This window comes from Artibeus jamaicensis, unplaced genomic scaffold (genome assembly GCF_021234435.1).
Source record: "Artibeus jamaicensis isolate MK-2021 breed Jamaican fruit bat unplaced genomic scaffold, CSHL_Jam_final contig_797, whole genome shotgun sequence".
Classification (NCBI taxonomy): Eukaryota; Metazoa; Chordata; class Mammalia; order Chiroptera; family Phyllostomidae; genus Artibeus; species Artibeus jamaicensis.
In genome coordinates, this window is record NW_026521977.1 from 24,458,697 (window position 1) to 24,482,258 (window position 23,562).

At 36.6% G+C, this 23,562-nt stretch overlaps 1 non-coding gene across 1 annotated transcript; it reads right to left on the minus strand.

Moving 5' to 3' along the window:
* Window positions 1-23,049: 23,049 nt before the first annotated feature.
* Window positions 23,050-23,240, minus strand: LOC119064492 (U2 spliceosomal RNA). The gene has a single exon (XR_005085412.2). It is a non-coding gene; the product is annotated as a U2 spliceosomal RNA (small nuclear RNA).
* Window positions 23,241-23,562: the final 322 nt, after the last annotated feature.

Below are 23,562 nucleotides of genomic sequence, written 5' to 3' on the forward strand. Positions count from 1 at the left end.
TGTCTTATGTTTGAGAATAAGCAGTAGCCCCAAATTTCAACTTGTAAGATATATCTTATGCATTGAAAAAAAAAAAGAACCTGGGTCATGTATTTAGAAAATTGGTTTCTTATACCAATCATTAGTTTCACAAGTTGGTGATAGATACAATAATAAATAAATAAATAAACAAATGAGCAAATAAATAAATAAGTTCATAAACTGGAAAGTTAAAATCAAGCCAAGCATGTTTAACTGGTATTTAAGTGGTATCTTTAGAAGAATAGTTTTTAATCTACCAATATTCATTTTTATCCTCTAAGATGAGTTATACTAGGTGGAGTTTCCCAATTGTCTTCTAAAGGGAAAAAATATTTTTAATGGAGCAACATTTTTTAAAATCAGGATATCATGGTTTCAGAAAACAATGCTTTGGACATACTAAATATTTTATAGCAATCTTAAGTAAATAGCCATAAGTATATAGAACAGTCAGAAGACCTGTAGGAGTTCCAATCAAAACTCCAACACAACAGTATAAATGTTGGCAAAGGTCATAGAGCTTCTATTTTCACACCTTCAGACAGTCAACTCTTCATCCAGTGAGTCGTCTTTTCTTGTTCTCAAGCAACTTCAGATTTATAAATGTTTTTCTCACACTTAGCTATAATAATATGTTTTTTAAAATTCTATCACTGGTTCTAGCTTTATCCTCAGAAGAAAACAGACCAAGCTTCTCCTTTTTCATCTTCCCTGAATGTCCTCAAACTTCTCCTGTGTAATATGTTTTCTAGGTTTCCTCACAGAATTTGCCAACCTGGGATCACTTTCTTTTTTCTCTAATACTTTAAAATGCTATGCTTAGAATTACATTGATCATTCTGGCTCTGGTTAGCAAAAATTTAGAGATAAAGTAACTGAGGCATTAGAGATACTGGTCTATGATACTCATATGTCTACTAAGTAGAACATTATGCCTAGAACTCTATCCCCTACCTCCTAAAGCAAACTTCTTACCCATCCTAACTACTGTTCAGTAGCACACATAAACGAAGTTCTATAAACCCAATAATTATGTTATACATGCACCATGCCTCAGTACCAGTGGGCTAGGAAACCAACTTTCCTCCATTCCGCAGCATTTACTAATTCACCACCAGTATAACCAAAGCTAGAGACATCTGCCCAGAAGTGGGAATATCTGACAGCAAGCTCTTCTGTGTTGAAAGTCTACTCTGCTTCTTTTAAGATGTTTTTACAAATGTAATACTCTATACATAAACAGAGAAATTTAGTCATTAACATCAATGCTAGGTGTTCTATTTTGCAATGACTGTTTATGAATAAAAATATAATTTCTGTGTTAAAATTTATTTTAAAATGCTCCATTTATTACCCTTTTTACTCAGCATGACATTTTTTTCAAAAATTTGGGACACAGAACACAGAGGGACAGGGAAAATAAAGCACTGTCTCAAGGACATGGGGAAAACAAATCACTCCAAACCATAGCTCAGAATTGCTCCATGGTGATGAAAATGAACAAAGATCTGCCTGGGGACAATGGAGGTCTTGTCTCTAGATTCTGACCATTAGAGTCTGACTTGACAGTCAAAGAGACCAGATACATTTTCTGATGATAATTACTATAAAATTATTGACAAAAGCCCATGTTCAGTCTTGCAATAAAAATATTTAAGATTTAACCATATGAAGCATATTTCAAAAGAAATCACAATGTCCAAAATATTCTTCATTTATTAACACCAAAAGCTAATCAGTAAACTCAGTAGTAATATAATTTTTCAACTTTAGGTTTTAGCAACAATTTTTGGTCTGAAACAACACAAAGCATTATTATTACATAAAAGGAATCCAGAAACTAGAATTTTATGCTTTTTAAAGATAAGCAAGTACCTTTCAAACATACTCATTTCATTATTATAACAACCATATAACAAAAAATGTGGTAGATTAGAAAATCCAGCCATATCATTTTGTAACTCCTTTTATCAAGGTAAAATCTGTTTTCACAAACTTTATCTGGCATGCCCTCATGAGTTACTTTGTCCAATAGAATGTGACGAACATGATGTTTTATGAGAACGCAATTCAACCCACTACAAGCAGCAAGGAGACTTTTTAGTAGAAATGTTAAGTAAACTAAAGAAACTACTATTTGAAACTGAAAAAATGATGATTATAAGACTCTTGACAAACCTGTCACTTGCAGTAACTCGCATAATGGAAAATATGCCAAATGGATTTGCTTATATGATTAAGGAGATTTTGAAGCAGAATATTGAAAGTGTCATTTGCCTTTTGTGAGCTGTATACGATAAGATACAGAAACAACAAGAGAAGTGAAAAATGAAAAAAATTATTTTACTTGAAATCAGAATGTAGAAAATATATAAAATAACCATGACTTACTTGATAGTAATAATAATAAAAATGTGTCATCTCTCTAGTTTCTCCACCATTCCCCCCAAAAAACCTCATATTAGAAAATAGCTTCAGGATAAAAAGTAAGTTACTAAAACTCTTTGTTGAGACCTCAGTAAGATTTAAGGTGATACCTAGTGAACCCTTTTCACAGGTTCCTGTATCAAAAGTGGTTGCACCAAAGATACATTCCACATCTAGACCTGAAACAAATTATAACCTTGTAAACATTGAGGTTGATGCCATGGTTGGATGGGACTGTAAAGTCTTGAATCATGTTCAATGTATTTTCAGTGTGGGTCAAAAAAGTCAATGTGGATAGAGAGTTATCTATAGTGGAATGTGGTAGCAAGAGTTCCAAAAGAACTGTCTTTCCTAGCATCTAAGCCCTTCCCACACTGATTCCTGCCTTGGGCGGGCATGTAACCAACTTCAGTCCACATAACACCAGCAAACATGAAACAAGAAGAGGTTTGATCAGTGCTTGCATAGGATGTTTGCCTTCTGGAAGGCTTCTACTGTCAGGTAAAGTCGTTTGAGAAGAAATAACATGGGGTCAGAGAAACATTCTAGGCATCTTGGCATAGGCACCAGTTATATAAGTGAGACCAGATCATGTAGCCCCATGATATTACCTAATATCCTGTCTCCTACCTACTACCAATACCAGGCTAAGATTCCACTGTTGGCCTGCCCCAAATCTGTTACCTTTACTCCCTAATTCTCATATCAAAAATATGTTCTACTTAGGTCCTCTAATGAGCAGATTGCATTATTTATGTCACTGATTATTACAATGGCTAAAAGGGGAAGCCTATATTTACTTTGGCTGAATTTAGGAGAGTCCAACATGATGAGTTAGGATATAACAATCCAGATTACAGTGTTTCTGAATTTGAAATCTCTTAGGATGAGGGCTTGTTTTCATAGATGAATTAAATAATTACATCATCTTGGAAGTGGAGAATTTTTAAAGTGTGTTTTATATTCAATATAAAAATCTCTTTCCATTTGGTCGTACTAAATTTGTCTAGCAGCCAAAACAAATTAATTGGGCATAGTAATACGATGAATCTGAATAAAACTTTCATTTATAGGTTTTAATAACTGAGTTAAACTGGCTGTTTATTTTTATTTACATGAGATTATAAACTATAAGAAAACAGGTCTGTATATTTCTCAAAGGCAGAAAAATGCAGGCCACATAAAACTCAATAGATAATTAAGTCAATAGATGAGATTCTCTCCTAGAATGTGTTTTTCTTGGACAAATCACAGCTTTCATGACAAGCAGGAATGCTGACAAATGCATGATGCATTTAAGAGACCTAATGCTGAGAACTGTGCAGTTAGTTCTCGGATTAGTTCATGGGGCCTTCTCACATAGCTAATGAGTGCTTCTATTTGACAAATAAAAACTAAAGCTCTACATAATTATAAATTTCTCAAAAATTGACCAATTAACTGTTGGCTGATCAAATGTTTTCTAATTCCCAGATTAAAATGTTTTTCTAAGCCAGTGTTTCCCAAGCACCTGTCTTTTGGTAGCATTTTTGCTACTGTGAGGCTATATCCCTATTGTCAATACTGTCACCCACTAAATATTTATTTCATTACCTCATTTAATTTAAACATTTTAAATGTGACACTATCTTACAATATTTTGGGAAATTTATATAATTTTCTGTACATAAAAGATAACTATCAAATTGATTTAATTTAAAGCAAATTATTAAATTCTTGCTGCTGAATGTCATTGACTCTCAAATGCTCTGTGGCAGTGACCCACGCTTTTTTAGTACAAAAAGAGGTTATCAAGCTGAAGGCTTATTAACACCAAACTGGGACTTTCTCCTTGAAATGATCAGATGAAATGAAACAGAATAGAAAATGGAATTTCTTTGTCATTTTGTGCCCTACTATTATTTGTTATTTAAAATTAAATTTATTTCTGGCCTGAGTAATACTGCATGGCACATTTTCAACAATTTGAAAAATATTGTGTTGCTCTAGACATTACTTCCCAAAATCTGGTAATATTCTTTTACCTTCTATTTTTCTTTTCACATTATACTTTGTCCTGAATATACATATACAAATATTTATTGATAAACCTAGCTCAATCTATGTAATTATTTTAAAAGATACTGTTCGAATGGACTACCTTAATTAAAAAAGTCTCTACTTCAAGGTTAGTTAATACGTAAGTATGTTTTATTGTAATTGAATAATATATTTCTTGAGCAAAAATACAGGTGAGTTCTTCGATTGCAGTTTTATTTTCAATATAATTTTTTGAGAGCTTTCCTACTCTTAAAACATTCTCTTCTCAAATCATTACTTCTATTTTATTTTTAATTTTTAAGGCAAATTCCCATTCACTGACTACATTTCATGACCCTCCAACAGACTCTTTCCTTGGCTTCTTGAAGACCCCCACCATTCATTATATTAACCCAAGGATCAAAGGTCACCAATAACATTTTAGTTGTCTTCAGTCACAGACCTTTTCCTCTCTATGTAATATTTACCTTACTGTTCCAACTCAACCTTAGCTTCTGTGAGGTTGAGGTCACTTGGCTCAAACCATTTTGACTGTATCTTTCATCCTAAGGCTTCAGTGATCTCCTCCTTGTAAATGAGTCCCAACTACCAAGCTATGGATTTTGTCTCTAGTTGCCTGCTGTCCATAGGGGATAAGATGCCTTTGATTGGCAGTGGGAATGGAACATGCAACTCAAACTCTCCACTGAACAGATCCAAAATAAAACTCAACTTCCAGTGCCTCAACACTGCCCTTCCTACTTGTTTTTCTAGTGTTCCTGTGTGATTTTCACCCATTCAGTTATTCCAGACTAAAACCTTGATATCATCTCATTGACATGACATTTAAGCAATTGTCAAGTCCTATGTCCCATGTGAAAAATATTAATTCTTGTGCTCATTCCCACTACCAAAAATTCAGGTCTTTACAAAGGTACCTGTCCTGCTTTATCACTCTCTCCTATGGTCCCCAACTCTAGCATTTCCAATTCATCTTAAGCAAGACTGTCAGATTGCTCAACATGTAGGATGGCACTATGGGTCAGGCCAGTACTTTTCCTTATTATTGGGAACTGTCCTGCCTGGTTTCAGAAGCTGTAAAACCCCCATGGCTAAGGCTGAGTGAGCGACCTTAGGACCTTAAGCCACTAAGGAGATAAAGCTTATCTCCCTGGCAAGAGCACCTCTTCTGCTCCTTTTTTCATAACTAACCCCCAATGCTTGATCAGTTAGCCGATGACTGGTAAGATTCCCCAAGGGGGGAAGGACCTAAGACAGGCATGATCATGTGGAGGCCCCAGGGAAGGACCAGGGTGGATATGGAGAAAGTGGGTGATGGACCCTCGCCCCTCAGCTTTGACGAAGCCTGAGTCCTCAGTCTGTCTGCAAAAAGTCTCCGAGAATTCCTTGGCTATCTGCCTCCTCTGCCTGACTTAGGCCTGAAACAGTGACAGAAGGTGGTGCAGCCCAGTGCTGGCAATGGCGGGCTCCCTGGGTGATTAGGCCTGAGAACAGATATGTGAAATCCTGTGAAGCCTGCTTTGCTAAGAATGCTCCTGGTTAAATAATAAAGGCCCAGGCAGAAAATGAGTTTGTTTTCCCAAAGTTTTGTAGCCTTTTAGTTGATAGACTCTGACTTAGAAGAAGCTATAATAGTTCTTTGTATGCTATCTACTGTTTACTGACAATGATTAATAAGTTGTACCTGAACTCCTGCACACACACACACACACACAAACAGTACAAGTCTTTCTAGGCAAGGGTCGGGGCACTCTCCCCTTGCAGAGTTTCCAGGCCGCTCTGAGGCTCTTCCCCCTTGAGGGAGTAGCCTTGCCGCCCCTTTTCCTCCATAGGACTTGGTAGTCCATGTGAATTTGTCTCATGTCTCATCCATGACACTGCGGGCACTGCAAGCCAGTGCATGCGTCACCTATATCAGTCAATTTCTTCCAAATATTCCCCCCAAAAAGTTCAAACTTCTTAGTTTGGAATTCAAATCCTTACATGAGCCAGTCATTTCATTTACTCTGTGTGTATTTACTTTTCATCCTTGATTGTGAAATTAATGAAAAATTAGTTTAATTAAAATTATACATAAATTTTAAACATTTTGATCTAATATCAAATGTATAAATATGTATTCATTTTCCAATCATTTCACGCAAAGCATGGGTGATTTTAGTCTTTACTATGGATTTACCAACTGCATAAATCACATACTTTTCCCAGTTTTAATTTTCCTAAAGTGGAGTAAGTTCTTAGACATACTTCTGAAACAATTTGAATGCACAGCCCTTTTATATTTTAAAATATTCCTCCAAATGTTTATATTTGACTCTTTTCCAACCACTAATTCTGTTGTAATGTTTAAATAACTCATCTATATTGTGCTTTTTCAACGCATTAATTTAGCATGCACAGAAAAAAATAAGCATCTTTCTTTTTCACTTATATATTTTTTTAGCTAGGCCAGCACACTTATAAGTTACTATATATTTACAAAAACAAGAATTATTGGTATCAGTAGTTTTAGGAAGAAAAGCAGGTGACTCCTGTTAAACATATCAGTGATTTATGGAAGCAAAAATGGATGAATGAGTTATAGAGTGGCTTAGAAGTCCAAAGGTCAATATGCCATGAGCATTAGGAATACCTTACAGAAATCAGAAGGGTATCAGTCATTCAACAACTTGAAGTTTATTGAAGGAGATACGCGTACTTGCTATTCTTCATTCAAAATAATAGTTCTAACCTTTGCTTCCCACGGTCCTTTCTCTACCTAGCCTATTCAAATTGAAAAGAAGTTTAGCAAATTAATCTTAAATTCCAACTCAGATTCCTCCTTTTCCCTTCAGTTCCCTGATGCTTCTACCTGAAATATTCAATCTACAATAATATTTGTATATGTGAATTTGGTAGGATAATGTTTTCTTCTTTTTTATTGCTGCTGTTCAATTACAATTGTTCCACATTTTTCCCTGTTGCTCCCCTCTGCCCTGCCCACCCCACCCTCTCTCACTCTCAATCTTCACCCATTGTCCATGTCCATGGGTCTTCTATACATGTTCCTTGATTTGTCCCTTCCCCGACTTTCCCCTTTACCACCCTCCCTCCTCCCCTTATGGTCACTGTCACTTTGTTGGCCTTTAAGCTGTAGTTATTACCTTGCATATTTTGCTGTGTTTGAAATGTAGATGTTATTACTGAATTACCTCGGTACCCTCCAAAGAGTTTGGCATGAAGAAGGCAAAATGAGTGTATCATCATCATATCTCCAGGCTAGTTATCTGGGGAATCTGAGGCTTAGAGAAAGAAGGAATAATGATAGGACTTATACAGAACATTACCAACAAAGAGACACAGTTTGAACATAGGTGTTCATTCATCATACATCTTAATTTATAGCTGAATATATTTAGAATGAATAATTTCTATTTTTTAAAAATTTTGTCTTAAGTTTACATTGAAAGAAAGTTGCTTAAAATGGGCAAGATTTGCAGAAATTATGATGTATTTTAATGAAGGTATACTATGCAGTCATTAAAGATGATGCTTACAAAGAGTATTTCATGTAATAGGAGAAAGAATCCTGAAAATGACAAGTGAAAAAAAATAAGGCAGAAAATAAAAACTCCAGTTTAGGCAAAACTACTAAACCTTAATGGAAAAAGTAGGTGAAAATGAAAAGACAGATATATAGAATGATTGTGGGTACTTTGTTTCCTTCATTATTTATTTTATTTTAATTTTCTACCAAGACCATATTTTAATTTTATGATCACAATGAAATGAAATGTATCTTGTTATTTTTAAGGGAATTACTCAATTTGCATAAATTAAATTAATCTCCTTTTATTAAGCAATTACTCTATTAACAGCTATTAGGAAATACTGAAAAAGACGATGTGGGTAGAAGCATAGTGCAAATCACAGACAGCACTAGATCCTAAAATACAAATGAGAATGCCGATGATTTATTTTCAAAGTACAAGCTGCCCAACTTTCAACTTCTAATCCAAAGATTAGATCAACAGAAAAAAAAGCTAAGTACATGATTAAGATCTCAATTTTTAATGTACTTCCTTGGAAGACAACAATACTATCTTTTCCCTTTTAGGTAGGTGACAGCCTAAAATAATTTTAGATATCTTCTATTTAATCACAAAGCCCCTGGGAGATAAGAAAGAGGACTGAACTTGCATGAGAGCAAAGACTTTGCACTTCTTAGATGTGACCTGGGACAAAGAAGGTGAAGTTTCCAGAGTTTAAGGCCATCCCAATAACACTTAGCTGATATATTTTCCACTCTGGGCTCCCTCTTCCACTGTAGCACTACCCTTCTGAGGCTCACAACTAGCCACTGGAGGTGGGGGGTTGGGATAGGGGTTGGGGGTGGTTTCCAAAAAGTATACAGAACACATAGACAGGAAGGAAGCAGCCAACATCAATAGCACCTTCAAATTAGCTAAAAGTTCCTTGATTTTCTGGAGAAATATTTAGAGGCCTCTTGAATGTGTTCATCTTAGAGCCTATTTTAGGATCTGCTCCTAGAACTGTCAAGGATGCCCCAAAGTAATTGGTCTTAAAATGGGGTGGATTTGTCTTCTAGGGGTGCTGTAACAAAGCACCAAAACTGACTGCTTTAAAACAGAAAACATTTATTGTGTCATAATTCTGGAGGCCAGAAGTCCAAAGGCAAGGTGTTGGCAGGGCTATGCTCTTATGCCTCTAAGGGTGGATTCTTTCCTGCTTTCCTGGACAAGGTCACCAGTTATTGAATTAAGCCCCTACCCTACTCCAGTATAATTTCATCCAAACTAGTTGCTTCTGCAATGACCCCAATTCCAAACTAAGATCACATTCTGAGGAAATGGGGATTAACACTTCAACATATATTTTGGGGGCTACTAAATTCCATCCAGAAGAGTTGGATAAAAAGAAAGATTATCTATCCAAGCAACAACAACAACAACAACAAAACCCACCACCATATACACCCCAGTCCATTCCTCTCAGTAATGCACGACTATCATTTGAAAGCTGATGAGATGGGGATAAAATGATTTCATTATGAAAATCAACAAATCAATAATTCCTTGGGAGACATCATGGAAAACAATTCTGCCCACACACGCATACACACCCCTAACTGCACTCATACTCCATGGCTCATTGACTTAAACAAGTCTCTTCTTCTCTCTGTGAGGGAGAAAAATAGCTTTTTCTTTCTTCAAATCTGCTGAACATTCTCTCTAATCTTGCAAAATCTTACCTATAGAAGTTTCTTTTGAGCCTTTGTGTTTAAGAAAGAGGGGAGGGCAAAATCATAAGAAACAGAAGTTCTTAAGAAGATGAAATTAAAAATGAGAGTGAGGGAGAGATAAAAAGAAGCGAAAAAGAGAGAAAGAGAGACATTTGAGAATATCCAGGGTATGTAGTAAGATAAAAAAGAAAAAAAGTATTAACAAGTGTAGTTGTTAATTAGCTGTTCCTTTAATTAGTCTGATATATGCAAGTCAAGAACTTGAAGTGTTTCTACATCAGACGAACTTTCTGGGATTCAGTCCCAGTGCGACTATGCTAATGATCCATAGAGGTCACACATACATAAATGTTACATAAAAGTGGAATAACAGCATATGCTTCATGATGACAAGGAGGAGCTAAATTCATCAAATCCCTCAAGCAATGCCTGGCATAAAATAGATGCTCAATAAAAATGCTAGCATATGTGCCTTCCTCTAGTTTACTGTTTTGTGAATGGTTGTCTTGACTTGCAATAGAATTAAACCAATAGAGTTCTAATTTGTTACACATTTAGTAGCTCTTAAAGCTCTAGTGATAAAACATTTTTTATATGAAAAGTCAGAAAACATTCTGGCTAAAACATCAACTACATATCAAAGAGAATTAGATTTGTTTTTATGAATGCATGCTCTTTGAATCAGTTGCAATTTTAAGGCTTCAACTGACATTTGTATCTATCTCTATTTATCTATATCTATCTGTATCTACCTATATATTTGGCTACTTATTAACTATACAACACTCATCCATCCATCCACCTATTGATTCTCTCATTTATTGATTGACCAGTTAATCCATTAACCTATGCATTCCCTTAATCAACAAATACTTATAAAGCACCTGCTTATGTGCCAAGTAGTGTCCTAGGAAGGGCATATGTAGCAAAGAACAGCACAAACTCTTTTGCATTCATGGAGTTAGATTCTAATGGGGAAAATCCACAAGGATAAACAAATAAAGAAATAGTATGATTTCTGGTTTCCTTGCTTCTGTGCCAAGCACTGGAAATATACATTGGGGGAGTTCTAAAGTGGTCCAGGAAAAGGAAACAATATGTTCACAGGATCAGAGGTAGAAAGTCTTTGTCTCTGTTGTATAGATTTAAAAAAAGATGGAGAATGCCAGAAATTCAGCCAGAAAGATACGGAGTACAAGGGTTCTAAAGTGTATCATAGAGGATATGTCAAGAATCTGAACTGTATCCGAAGGCAGGAGGCATGCTTGAAAAGTGTTAAGTAGGGCATTTTCAGCCCCATGTTTTAATGATGTCTTTCTAACAATAGTTGCTCAAATTTAAAGTCTGATACAAGTGTAATTAACGTGAAGGTCTATTGACATTATTTGGACTTGGAGTTCAGGAGACTTCCAATTTCAGATTCAATTCACCCTACATCCGCCCATTTCTTTTTGAACTGAGGCAACCTTGGTCCAAAATCTGTTTCTGATTTTGCATACTTCTTTCTTCTCCATAACCCAACTATCAGCTCAGCTCACTTTCTGAGTCTACAAATTTGCACTTACCCATGGCCTCCCAGGAAATGTTGCTTCTTTGACATCAGCCACCTCTGCCATGAGCCAATGTTCTAAGTTTGAGTGTGGCGTTGGCTGGGTTCAGTGTGTGTCACACTCCAAATATATTATCTGACTTCAGTTGACAGTCTTAAAGTGTTCTTTAAAGGGACCATCACAAATTAAAATTCCTTTTTTAACCAAGTTATATATTTAAACAGGGTAGTTAGGGAGAATGACAGCACCTTAACTTAAGACTAGTATCACACTAACAGCATGTATTTGGGGGAAATGGTAATATTTTATGTGATATGGCCATGTTTTAACAGCTACAACACAAAAACAGTTTTCTCCCTAATAATGCATTTGTCTATAAAACATTTTCTGTTCATCTCACAGATTCTGGGGAAAGGATGAGTTCACGTGTGTCCTGGAATGGCTGGAGAGAATGTATCCCCATCATTAACAACATAGAAAAGGGTGCCAGTGGATGAGCAGATGTAAACCAATCACAACCAAAATGTATAATTAGAGCTGTGTAGATAAGCACTTACTCATGAAAACAGGTGGAGGAAACAAAATAAATAAAACAAATGAGGTATCCACCAACACTTTGGTTTGCCAATTTTGTCAGCCTTCAAACATTTCAGCCAAAAGCATAAAATATCATAGGCTGGGGAATAGGAACTTTAAAAAAAAAAAAAGGGAATCTATCAATCTGGAGCAGAAATTATGCCAAACGGTTATCAGAAGTAGGAGGAACTGCTTCTGGTTTCTGGACCATGTGGAGGTGAGAAGGACCATGGCAGATAAAAGCTGTTCTCTACTCTCAGTTTCCCTGAGCTTGCCCCCTGGAAGATGGCTATATGAAGGAAAATAGCTAATCAAATAAAAACATTTATACCAAAGCTCTATGAATGACTTACAACATTTCATTCATTCTTTTACATTTTTATGTTTTGTGCAATGAACTCCACAAATCACTTCTAAGGTTCGAAATCAAATCATTCCCAAGAACTCAAGGGAGCTTCCAAGTTTGTATCTGGAGAAATGCAATCTATACATTGGACACTAGCCTATGGTGAATTCTCTGGCTCCTTATAGTAATTGTTTTGAACAGAGGCATATCTTCATATGGCCAGGAAAGTTTTAATGTCTTGAGGTGGTTGGATCCAGGAGATGCAATTGGTTCAGGTACTGATGATGGTGGGAAACTACTGGAAAAAAGTGCATACAGTTGGCCAAAAAGTTCATATGTTTTTTTTCCATAAAACAAAAGACACATTTGTTATTTTCACCAATAACTTTGTTGATTTAGATATCTCCCATGTGGTATAATGCTATCTCCCATGTGGTATAATGTTGATTTTTCTCAGTTAATGTCTCAGTGTGATCACTGTCAACTTCAGCTGGTCTACCTGACTATGGAGTTTCGTCCAGTGAAAAATCTGCAGCATGAAACAACGCAAACCTCTTTTGACATGTTCAATCCATCACAGTACCTTCTCTATACACTACACAAATCTTTTCTTTGCCTTTCAGTTGCATTTTTACCATTCTTGAAACGATAAAGCATAATATGCCAGAAATTTGCTTATTTATTCCATCTTCAATATTAAAATGACTACACAGAAAATCACCAATTTTGATAAGTTTTTTTAAGTACACACTTATATGACAGCTGTCACAATACAATCTAACAAAATAGTTTTGAGTGACATTAAAAACAACTAAGCGCTACTAGAGCCATTTTACAGGGGGAAAAATGGAGGAACTTTATGGCCAACCAAATACTTGTGAGTGGCCAGCAGTGTAGTTACTGCAGGTGAGAAGCAGTGAAGTCCCCAAGCCTCCTGTGTAAGGTGGTGGCAGGTGACGGGTGAGGGAAGCAGGGTGGACTGACATCATATAAAAATGAAACATTCTGCAAAATCTGATCTGAACATTAAAAGATAAGTTAGTTAAACGTGACATGAAAATCATATCTGAGATTCATGATATTCCTGTAAACAAAATATGTATAAGGCAATCTCTAGAGGTCATTTTAAAAAGACCTCTGTGTAGCCTAATCTATAAATATCCAATTGTACCAGATGCCAGTTCTCAGGACTGTATCAATCTTCCTTCCTAAATAGATATTCTGAAAATCCACTGGGGATATGTGCATTTGAGTAAGTTCCAGTGGGCTTCAAACACAAGCATTCTTTGTCTGTAAAAGAATTACAACATGAAAAGACTATTCTCATTATAGAAATACTAGTCCCCAAGGGAGGACTGAAGCTTTTCTTTGTAATTAAATTCCTTTTTAAAACAAAACAAAGAACACTTTTAGAGAGAGCTTCTAAATCTGGAGAACACTTTGCTTTCCCCTAAAAGCCATGTTAGATGTCAACCAATCAATCCCTCCATTGGTGATTATGGTCAGAAGCTATTTGGGACCCATTTGTTTATTTTAAGAAAGGAGTCTGGAACAGCTGCATTTTTCTTCCTAAGAAGCTGATACATTAAAATCCATGTATAAAGTGCTACTTTCCTATCTGAGTACTTAAAATTAATTTCTAAAAATAATCAGAAAACAATTTCATAAACAAGATTTTATAGGTAGAATTAACTCTACCTTTTAAGTTAAGAATAACAATCAGAATAGCGGTCACAGAGGTAGAACTGATTTATAGCAAAGTACTTGCAAGCAATGCAAATTTTAGCAATTAAGCTGTGCCTTTCTATGATGCACTTGTTCACATTTGTAATCGAAATGTGGCATTTGTTTCCCATGACATAATACTCTAGACCCTTCTGACCCAGGTGGGAGAGAGCTATGTAATATAATTGGCTATGAACAAAACAGAATGATGGAGATTCATGTATATGATAATCATCTTAAGGAGGCTAGAGAAAAATAGGCAGGTGAGAAAGTATAAGTTTCCGAGAAAACTAGGTTGTGATCTGTACGTATTCAAGCACCATAAGGTCCATTAAATTGCCAAGATCTAGGAATCCAGCCAGCAGAATCCTCAAGTCAGTCCAGGAAATGTCCTGGGGCAGAGTGAAGACTTAGGTTAATACTTGTTAAAAATGTTTTTAAGCCTTTGGATCCTTTTTAAATAACATTTTAGTAAGAAGCTCTGTTTTTCTGTTAAAGCAAAGCTACTGTGCTTTGGAGAGAGTGGGGACCTGGGTAGCAGCCTACCTTCTGGGTGACTGAAGATTGTGCGGTAAATTAGGGACCCAGTTCAAATTACCTTGCTCTAGGAAAGTGCTTTCTGACCTCTGTAACTCCAATCTCCAGATCTGCATGATGGCCCAGTGGTCTCCTCCCTGATCTTCTGTCATGTGACAGCAGTGTGAAACCCACCCCAGGTTCTGAAACAAAAATCTCATTTGGATGTTTGCATTGTAATGGCAAGCATTATTTAATTCTTTTGACATTCAGCTTCTTTATCAATAAGCTGGGAGAAGAATCTTATTACTTTCACTCAGTGAGGAGTAATTAAGAATACACACACATACACACAGAGACATGCATTGTTAAATTTTATCTCAGTCCTGTGATCCTGGAACCAGTGGCTAAGAAATCCTACCTCCCACCTTCTTTGTGTTCCGAGAAACACTACTATAAAGGACCACCATTCACCGCATGACTACTATAAGAATTAAGTGTTCCCCCAAGTCAATCTAAGACAAAGTCAGACGTAGACTCTCCAAATTCCCGTTTTTTTGTCTCATAAATTATTAGCTGATCTGTTTGGTCTCTACTGACGAATCAGAACAAAATTTGTTAACTACACTTTGGTTAAGGTTTTCTCCCTCTCGGAGGCCCCTGAACACCGCCCCTCATTTGGCCTGATTCAGCACACAGGTTTTCGTTAACAACAGCGCTCAAGAATCAGGCCACTTCGGGGTAAAACATGTACTGATTTATTGTCTGATCAGGCCACCTCCTCCTGGCCATCTCATCGATAATGCCTTCCCAAACCTAGTTCTGTATGGCCTTGTTTACCCCGGCCTGACTCAGAGATGCTTCCATATCGCAGGGCCTGAGCTTTCTCCCTCTGGCAACAGCGGCCCTTCTCTCCCCAGTTCAGTAGTCATTGCCCCTCCCTCACTATAACCTCTCCGATGAAGCCTGAAGAGACCTACATTGGGAATCACTTTTTATTTGACACAGATGAACTTGCTAAGGAATAAAATAGGCTGTGGACTAGAAAAATTTAGGTGAAAAAAAAAAGAAATATTTTTATTATTTGGGCAGGGAGGGTCACAGGAGGGCAAGTTTTAGTTATAATATCTATGATATTCAGATTTCTAAAAGTAGACATATCAGAACTATCGATAAGACTTAAAGTGATTTCAAAGCAAACATTGTTCTGCAATGTATAATGTATAATGCATTACATCAGTGTTGATTAAAACTGCACCAGTCAGAACGTGTTTTTCTGGTGCTGTAATGGCCCCAGACTGCCGACCACCACAACATGAAGTCTCCAATCAGCCAAGTGGGAAGGAGACTGCTGAGTATCTTCACCTCACTTTAAGCAAAGCCTTTATTCAAACTATTGGATGTGTAGAACTTCTGAGTAAAATTTCACTTAAACAAACACCCCAACAGCACTTTTTGAAAAGTGTTAACCTAAGACTTCCATTGTTTATATCAATCAGCTAAATAGCATCAACTTTATACATCTCTACAGGATCAGTTAAGCTATTGGAAAGTAGGTTAACTCACCAGTCATGATTAATGTCTGATATCAGGTCAACTACTAGCTCTTAATCATTGGTCTATGTATTAATATCTTGTACAAATCATTCTTTAAATGATACAGTTCAAGGCAAGATATGCATAAGGAAAAAGCATTTGGCAACAAATTGGAGTCCCTACATTATTCTTTGGTATACCTACAGGACTAACATTCATGAAAGCCCCAACACAGCTCATTCTCGTTTCTTACCACCATATATCTTTCAGGTATCAGCAGGCATTTGTCATCCGCCAGGTAATAGGGTTTCAGGTCCCACTCTAACATAGTAAATTCTTCCATTTACTTACCAATTTCATCTCTCTACTAGACACCAGGGATACAGGGGTGATAGAGCAGACCTCTGCATTCAGGGAGCTTACAGTCTAGAGAAGAGCAGCGAGCAAACTTCATGGAATAGTGGAGTCAGTTGGAGGACTTGATAAAAGCAAAGTTGCTCTGTCCCATTCACTGACTTTTTGATTCAGTGTGTCTGGGGTAAGGCCCAAGAATTTGCATTTCTAACAAGTTCCCAGGTGATGCTGGTGCCTCTGGTCTAAGAGCTGTCCTCCAGAAACCAAGTCTAGTGGTTGCTGGGGATATGCTGCTTTTGTGAACTTGCTGACTGTACCCTGTGACAATGGGACCGAGACTTCCCACTCTGTGCAAAGAGGCTGCAATGGATTGTCAAGGTTCGTGCATACTCATAAAGACGAATTGCAGGGAAATTGAGTGGGTCTTGCCGATAAACTCTAGATTACCTCTGATAACAAAAAAGGCTCATAAATAGAAATCAATCAAAGTGCTCTGTGTTTTTATATAAAAGAGAGACATTAAAATTCAAGTTGGAGAGTTGGAGTTGTTTTGTGTTAAAAGCATGCGCTTGTCAAAGTGCTAAGCGGCTATGGTAATGGCTTATACTAATATATTGTACTTTAACAAAAACAAGAGCATTTCCACATTTATAGTGCCAAAAAGCAGTGTTTGTGTCATTCATTTCAAAAGCCAGAAAATATGTTCTGATTACTGGTAGAATAATAAAATGGAACTTTTTCATAAGGATAATTTATATGTTTGTGTTATAGAAAATAGAAGACATATTCCTTTCTTATTCTGACCTTAGCTTTTTAATTTTGCTGTCAGGGCAGAGGAGACAGGGGGGAAGTACAAGAGAAGGAAGGAAAGTTGTCATTCCATGAAAAACACCACCGTAACGTCTCTGAAGCCAATGCACAATATAACAGGTTTCAGTAACTCTGCTTCTAAACTTTGACAAAAGTGATAAAATTGAAGCAAAACTACAAATAAGAGAGTTCATGTGGCCCCTGAGCAACACGAAGCATTCTTTTTAATGATAAATGGTCAATAATTAATAAGAACTTCAATTTAAGGATTCTGAACGCCACCTACTTTGTATGCACTGATAGTTGTTTCTCTGTCACCTTCAGTTTTGAGGGGAATGAGGCATGGGCCGATAAATGAGTAAATTAAAAAAAAAGACATGTTGCAAACATCTACTCACATACAAAGCTTTTTCAACGTTTTGTTAAACCATAAGGAAAGTGGCAGGCATGGTAAATCCTGATAACAGGTGGTAACATCACCTCCGTGCTGTTTCTGGGGCAGAAGATGAGAGACCCCTCAGCAAGCTGGAAAAAATTTTCTCTCAAATGTCTTGTCTAAAAGGTAATCCTTACAATAAAGGACTTCGAACAGTGGCTCTCAGTCTCAACTACACAGGACAATTACCCGGGAAACCTTCAAGCCATTCATGCCATTATCAGTCTGGAGCCCACTCCAGACTAATAAAATTACAATCTCTGGGTATGGAACCATCTAAATTTTTAAAGGCTTTCCTGTTGTTTCAAATATGCTCCTAAAGTTAAGAAATAATAATACAGTAATAACAATGTATGGTGCCAGTTGGTACTAGAAATATCAGGGGGACATTTTATAAAGTGTATGATTGTCTAACTACTATTCTGTACACTTGAAATTAATACAAAATGACATCAAATCTAAACTGTAATTGAAAAAAGTTAAATTAAAAAATATAAAAGAGAGAAACACTAATTGAAAGGCAAGACGGGTCTCTGTGGCTGGCATGCATTGCATTCTTGTTAGTTCATTCTGTCACACGCTGGATAAAGTCAGCTTCCAGACCTCATTTTTAGCATTGTCAAAGGAATTATTAAGATGTTTGAAACATTTTTTGAGTTAAATAAGCACATTTTCTAGTATTTGCAAGAATTAAAAAAAAACTAAAAAAGATACCATTTGCTCAATGTCATTTGCAATAATCACTGTTTCCAAACCAGAGCATGTTCTGGGACATTTCAACTCTATCACTTCTACTGTATCTCACTGAAACACAAGGAAAGATGGAAACGATGTTGAACAGAAGTGAATGCAACCATAAACTGGAGCTGCGCAAGACAGAGTATAATGTTCAAAATGCTCTGTGGTAGCTTTCAAAGGAGAATAAAATGGCTGTGAGCAAGGGTACATGGCAATTGTTTTCCAAAGTAGCTCCAAAGCAGCAAATGGCCGTTGAAATGTGATTCAGCAGAGAAGAAAAGCATTCCCAACACCAGTTCAGAGTCCAAGGAAATAATGTACAATGGGAAACAAAGAGCTTACTCCTAAGTGTATCCCTCTAAACAGGACTGTCCTAAACTAGTAAAAAAAATCATTCAGGCATGTTTCCTTAAATGTATACAAACATGTATGGAGTCAAATATGCACTTCCCCACCCAATGGATAACCAATGTTATGAACTTGTTGCATATTTCTCAAATCTTTTCAGTGTATCAATGCATTATTTTATGCACATATGATAACGTACAATATAAATTGATATATAGCCTGATCTTTTATACAACCTGTCAACAGTCATTTTTTCATGTCTATACCCATAACTCTACCTCACCATTTTCAAAGCTGCATTATATTTAATTGCTTGAGTGGATTATTCTTGAGTTACCCAATTCCTCACTGCTGCACATTCAAAGAGTGTCTAATAATTTCCACTTAAAACAGGTGCACTTGTCTTAATTTCTGTGATAAAAAGACTGCATACATTTTGCTAGCATGGGGCTCATGAGTCACAGTGGGTTGAAGGCTAAGACTAGAGGCAGATTGCCTACGTTCAAAGTCTGTCTCTGATGTCTCTAAGTGAGCTACATAGCAAGTTGGAGACTCAAATTCTTCTTTTGTAAAACAGAGATAACAATGTTTTCCACATAATCGGGCCTAAAGGGGAAAAAAGTATGTATCAATCAAAGTGTACAGACATAGCAAAAAAATTCTATGCATGTTAACTTTTAAAGTTTTGTTTACAACTTGACAGATGGTTCTCAAGAAAAATTGCACATGCACAGACACTTTGGTCAATTTCTGACATTGACACACTCTTGAACCTTTTCATCAAAAGAGTGAGTAAAACACCACAAATTCATTTGAATGTATTAATAAAGCTGTGAGGGATTTCTATCTCAAATGGAATCAGAGAACATGAAATGGAGACTCTCATCCAGGCAGCTTTGGAAGAATGGAAATTAAGAACCAAGAGACTGATTTATAGAATGCCTCATTTACAGAAGACCAAGACCTACCTCCTGACCACTGAACATCCACCAAGAATCTCTTCCCAATGAACGTACTATCTGGACTCAGGCTGAGTATCCCCCTCTTTGAAATCCTGCCCCATAAATGTAGCCCACTTACCCATAACTTGCTGAAGCATGCATTTCTAGAACCACAGTTTTTCTGCTATTGCCAAATAAATGCAACTTCTGGTAATTTCAGCTTGCCTTGATTTACCTCTATATTCAGGATGGCAACAGTTAGTCACTAGTCTGCTTATCCATTGGGTATTTGTTTTGTAAACTACTGATAATTAGTAACCCAGTTTTCCTTAATCTAGCCTCTGTCAGGTCAGTTTTAAAAACTGACAAATTGTAATCTATGGTTCAAACCTTGTCTGTTGCTTGTTTTTGTAAATAATGTTATATTGGAAAACAGTCACATCCATTAATTTACATATTGCCTACAACTTCTTTAATGCTACAATGGCAGAGTCAAGTAGTCCCCACAGACATGGTATGGTGGCCTACAGAGCTTAAAGTGATTACTCTTGAACTCTTTACTGTTGACCCTTTACAGTAAGTCCTTCTATCCATGACTGCCTCTCTTTTTGAAATGTACATTTGACTATAAATATGGCAATAGTACCTTGATCACTGCATAAGTTTTACCTATGATAGTTTTTGGCACTGAGCTGGTATTTAATGAACATTTCAGTATATCATTTTTGTTTTACTGAGGACCATACAATTTAGGAAAATTTAAATGACTGAAAAATATCTGAATGTTTAATCATGAAAGAAGGCTTCTTCTCTTCTTATTTACTGGAAAAATTTTGCACATCCTCCAAGGTCAAATAACACATTATTTGATAGTAATTCTCTAAATATACCCAGAAGTCCTGAAACCACAAAAGCTATCATATTCCATATACACTATGTTTTTTTCCATATGGTTATGCGTGATATAATGATATTTTGATCAACAATGGACCACATACACAACAGTGGCCCCAAAAGATTATAATGAAGCTAAAAATTTTCCTATCATACAGTGAGTGATATAGCCCTCAGAACATCATTGCACAGTGAATTACTCATGTATTTGTGGTGATGCTGGTATAAATAAGCATACCGTGCTGCCAATCATATAAAAGTATAGCACATACGATTACAGTAGTAGGTTATACCACTTAGGTTTGTGTAAGTGAACACAATGATGTTCACACAATGACAACATCACCTCATGATGGATTTCTCATTATGTATCCAGTCACTAAGCACGACTGTAAAAATGTACATTTTCACCTAAAGGAAGCACTTTGTGGCTTCTCTTTGGCATATCCTAGCCAACATCACCACTCTTGTGCTTTATGACCATTATTAAGTAAACTAAGGGTACCTGAGCACAAGCATTGTGATACTGTGATGGTTGATCTGATAAGCCAGAAGGACTACTAAGTGACTGCCTGCCATGTGGGAAGCCATATACAGTGTGGATACACTGGACAAAGGGATCATTCAGGTCCTGGGTAGGGTGGAGACATATGACATGAAGTTTCATCACACTACTCAGAATGGCATGCGATTTAAAATTTATGAACTGTTTCTTTCTTAACTTTTTCATTTCATATTTTCAGATTATGGTTGACTTTGAATAATGAACTATAAAAATTAAGACCGCAAATAAAGGGGGACTACTGCATCCTTCTCAAACAAACTACCTCCTCCTTCATATACTTCAAGACTGGAACACCTAACATTACAGAAATACAACTCTCTATTATAATTAAGAGTTTATGAGTCTGTCCTCCTTCATAGGATATGACCTTTTATAAATCAGAGACTCTATTTGGTATTTCTTTATATACATCCCCAGCATCCAGAAAATAGTGGTCTTGTATTAAATATTCATTAAATGAATGAAGAATATACTCATTGTTTGTCTTAGCCTGGGTCACTTAACTTTCCTCTGCATTAATTTAACCACCAAACATAATATTTTCTAATCAACTCTCAAGGTTAAGAGCTCCATCAGTCCCCCCTGAAATCATGTGCTTAATTGACCAGACTGCACCGGGATGACACTAACTCATTCCCTTTTCATGGGAGGCAGCCTTTTGCTATATACCCTAGTGAACATTTCTTGGACAAGATCTAGAACTTCTTTTTAGCAAGGTATGCACTGCTAAAGAGAAGAGCAATGAACCCAATATTTCTACTGGGCTCTAATTCTCTGTGTTGTGTAGGGGAGCAAAGAAATGATGTAGTTAAGAAACCTGATCATTGTACTTCTTCTGCTCATCTACTTAAATATTTAATCGAGACCTAGTATGGAACAAGCTATGATCCTGGAGTATATCTCCTCTCCTCAAAAATGTGTCCTTCCAGAGTGGAGGAGCCAGTCTTGTGAACAGATAATTGTTTTGCAAGTGATGCATTTGAAAGATTGTGCTATCCAGGGGAAAATCAAGGAAACAAGTAAAAGATAGCCAGGCATTATTCGACAAGCCCAAGGCCACAGAGCAAGTTAGGCTCTCTGGAAATAATCTCATCTGTGAAGTGCAACTCCCATAAGACAGTTTTGCCAACCTTAAAACTTCTATTCATCTGTAGTTGAAAATGGATTCATCAAACTGAAAATTGTGTGGCCCCATCTAAATACTTACTTTATTCTGTCTTACAGAACATGGGTGATTTCAATGTTAAAACAATTACCTCGTAATTATCCCACTGGGAATAAATTTGCCATGTATATTCATAGGAATCAATGTGTTGTTATCTTTTAGATGTTTTTCATCCTCAAGTTATTCCTTTTTAAAAAAATTTTTACCAAGATATATTCTGTTTTTCAGTAATTCCCTACAGGATGTCCTCATTTGTGGAATAGTGAGGACAAATCCCAGAGCACTCAGATTCCTCGGAGGGGCTCTCACAAAGAAAAATGCCCTCAGCAGTGTCAGAAGTGCATGCAGCTACCTAAAAAGCAATAGTCAGCTCACTGTATGTTCGCCAGGGCCAGTGTCTGGCTGGTGAAATTGACAGGACAGTCGCAGGTGTGGGGTACAACCTGTGCTCCATTTAGAGTGTTCTGTCTCCCTGGTCTGCGAGAGAATGAGAGAAGTAAAGCCTGGTGTAGCAGAGACATGATGCGTATGGTAGATCTTTTAGTGCTTCAACCTACAAAAACATATTGGCTTTGGTATACTGCAATTTTAGACACAACAAACACTTGGATACTCAAAGAACATTAATTAGGCACTTCACTGAAGAAGCTATACAGATTGTTAAAAAAAAAACAGGAGAAAGATGCTCAAGATTACTTGTCATTAAAGAAATACAAATTGAATTAAATACCCAACTTGATTTTGAGGCGTGGAGGATGAAGTATGAACTTAATTCTTAATAAACAGTAATGTCTGTGACACTTTTTTTCTTATATCCCGAGTGGGTACACCATTCCTGGAAGTACTACCATAACAGGTCGATGTGCAGAGTGGATAGAGCAAGCTCCTATTCCATTTCCAAGCTCCAAAAATCCATTTAATATAATGCCCTCAGATATAGGACATATCAGATATTAAGCTGATAAGAATAGATACTACACATGACCTTAGCCAAAAGGCTAAGAAGCAATGTGTCTATGACACCTTATTTTGGAAAATTATATGCAAACTTAAAGACATAAATGACCTAAAGAGTATTTTATTTTGTGTAGTTTTACATGGTCAGTAAGCTACACAAGAAATAAAAACAGAACACAGTCCTGGACAAGCTCTCTGGCCTCAGAGCACACACTGTCATCCCTGTGGTTACAACATCACAGCGTGAGCTAGATCAGCATCTCTCTCTGACATGGCTAGCACAAGTCCTGGGCCTCTACCTACACCAAATATCTGGTGGGGGGAAAACAGTCCATTATTTGATGTTGTTACAGCATAGTCCTGGGAAGAGTTATT